This window comes from Pongo abelii, chromosome 6, assembly GCF_028885655.2.
Source record: "Pongo abelii isolate AG06213 chromosome 6, NHGRI_mPonAbe1-v2.0_pri, whole genome shotgun sequence".
Taxonomy (NCBI): Eukaryota; Metazoa; Chordata; class Mammalia; order Primates; family Hominidae; genus Pongo; species Pongo abelii.
This window is the reverse complement of record NC_071991.2, coordinates 24,444,974-24,447,596: the sequence shown is the minus strand read 5'-3', so window position 1 is coordinate 24,447,596 and position 2,623 is coordinate 24,444,974. Positions and strand designations below refer to the sequence as shown.

The window sequence follows — 2,623 nt, the reverse complement described above, 5'->3', positions numbered from 1 at the left end:
AAGCAAACAAACAAAACACAACTACGGTATCTGCTAAAGTTTGGTAGAAGACTGAAACTGTTGAATATAAGGATCTGGTATCCCATTATCATTAGTCAACTTAAGAGTTTGTTAAAGACATACATTTCATAAGAAAACATGTTATTTGAAGTTATTGACCAGTATGTACCATCCCTAAGTATTAGTAATGAAATTCATGACAATAAAGAGCTATATAACAAGAAAAATTAGTGACTGCCAGCACCATCAACAAGACTTTGTCTTTACACTTCATTACCACCTACCATGAATTATAGGGTCTAGGATTGACTCTGATAGCACTTCAAAAACAAGCTAATGCTTTGTCCAATTCTTCAGTTAAGACAAACTCCTGCCCTAATAGGGTATAGGCATAAGCATAATTTGGATCCACTTGGATAGCTCTCTGGAAGAAGTCAATTGCAATATCGTGTTCCCATTGCAGACTGAAACACTTCCCTGCAGCACACCAGGCCTCTGGCGAATTTTTATCCATGTCTGTAAAGTCTTTTGACAGAACTGAAAGAGCAACATCTTTTTGAAGATGCCAAAGTGTTGTAGAGTAGATTTCTATGCCTTCGACTCTATAATTCTCAATCCTTCTAACCTCTGAGAATATTCTTTCAGCTTGCATGTACTCTTAAAGTTCAAAATAGACCCTTCCAATTTGGCAGAGTACCCAACTAGTATTGTAGTGGTGAGAAGGTAGATGCCTCAAAATATTTATAGCTTCTTTGCAATGGTATGAACACAAAGCTAAAAAACCTTTCCTCCTTTCACGAAGAAGGCTCATCAAACCTTCTGCTGCTGCTTTTTGTAGATTAAAAGCCTGAATCTGAGGTGTGATTGTGGATATTTTCCCTTCTGAAATGATGAAAGAGTCCAATTTTGTAATTTCCAGGCTATCATTTATGTTACGTTGAGTTATTCCTCCTTTACTAGTTTTACTTTTTGTTTTTCTGTTTGGGATTTTAGGTGGAAACTTCATTTTTAATTTCTTCCTATTCTCCTTGGTTGTGGAACTGTCACTAGTAAAGAGTCGTAAACTTCTTAGATTCAGTGCATTTGGGGGAGATGTCATAGTGGGGCTCAATACCTGAGGTGTTGTATTTATTTATGGACGAGAACTTTCTGTGCAAGAATTGGAGTTACCTCTCGGCTATTTCCAATCTGTGAGAAGACAGACTTTGCTTCAGTTTGGCCAATTCTGGAAACAGACTTTTTTGAAGGGGCTCCAGTGGATGGCACATCAATTTCAGAAGGTGTATTAGTGTAGTATTGTAAATAGGATCCATCTCCAGGACTTGGGGTTTCTAATGGCAAAATCCCAAAACTTGGGGTTAATGGACTAAGAGCTGCTGGTCCTCCTAATAAACTTCGACCAGTTTTTGGTTTATTTTGAACCTGTTTAGAAAATATGGAAGTTCCTGTTCCCAGTGGGACAGTTTCAGGTGAAATTACAGCTGAATCAATAGAAGATACTGGGGAATCTGTATTCAAGGAATACTTTGAATTGGAAGATTCTAAATTCAATCTGTTTAATTCAGTTGTGTCCTGGGGTGTTTCTGTAAGAATGGTCTCAGGCTGTCTGTGACATAAACTATGATTAGGTACTTGTGTTGTGCAAGAGTTGGGCAGAGAGTTGCTAAAGTTCTGTAAAGATGTGAATTTAAATGTTTGGTCAGGATCTGGCTTTTCACCTATTTCACATAATAATTCAAAGGGATACCAAAAGAAAAGATTTAAACTAAGGCTAATTTTGGTAGCATTCTGATCCTTTGGAAAACCGGTCTGTCTTGCAATATACATGTCCCAATAATGGAAGGGGAAAACGAGCTGAATCACCAAACTCAGTAACAATATCATCATGGCTTTTCTGCTTATGAAACACTCCACCCGATAAGATTTGTTCCCCTTCTACAAGCTTGCTGAGATCAACACAACATTTTGCAAGCAGGTATTTGCATTGTGGTGTAGTACAACTGTGTCCTTTCAAGAGTCTGTATGCTTTATAGGCCTTTCCTGGGCGGTAAGTACAGGTCGCCAGTAAAAACAAGGCTTCTTCTGAGTGTACTTCTGCATAAAGGCGTTCTGCGAGGAAAACCCCATCTCGGTAAGCATAGAGGTTTACTGCTTGCCATATAGCAGCCTGGACGGTTTCCTGCAGCACCGTCATCCTCCAGGCTCAGACCCACTTTCTGCAATGCCTCAGGCAACCCCCCCACCCCGCCCACACCCTTTCCCCCCATAGTGGCTCTGGCCCAGCCAGCCTCGGCTCATTTAAACTCACCAGTTTTGTAGGTTGCCTGTTCACTCTGATGGAAGTTTCTTTTGCTGTGCAGAAGCTCTTTAGTTTAATTAGATCCCATTTGTCAATTTTGGCTATTGTTGCTATTGCTTTTGGTGTATTAGACATGAAGTCCTTGCCCATGACTATGTCCTGAATGGTAATACCTAGATTTTCTTCTAGGGTTTTTATGGTTTTGGGTCTAACATTTAAGTGTTTAATCCATCTTGAATTGATTTTTGTATAAGGCGTAAGGAAGGGATGCAGTTTCAGCTTTCTATATATGGCTAGCCAGTTTTCACAGCACCATTTATTGAA

The 2,623-nt window shown here is 39.5% G+C and overlaps 1 pseudogene; it reads right to left on the bottom strand.

The window, feature by feature from the left end:
* Window positions 1-280: 280 nt before the first annotated feature.
* On the bottom strand, window positions 281-2,194 carry LOC100453974 (cell division cycle protein 27 homolog; annotated as a pseudogene).
* Between the last annotated feature and the right edge of the window lie 429 nt (window positions 2,195-2,623).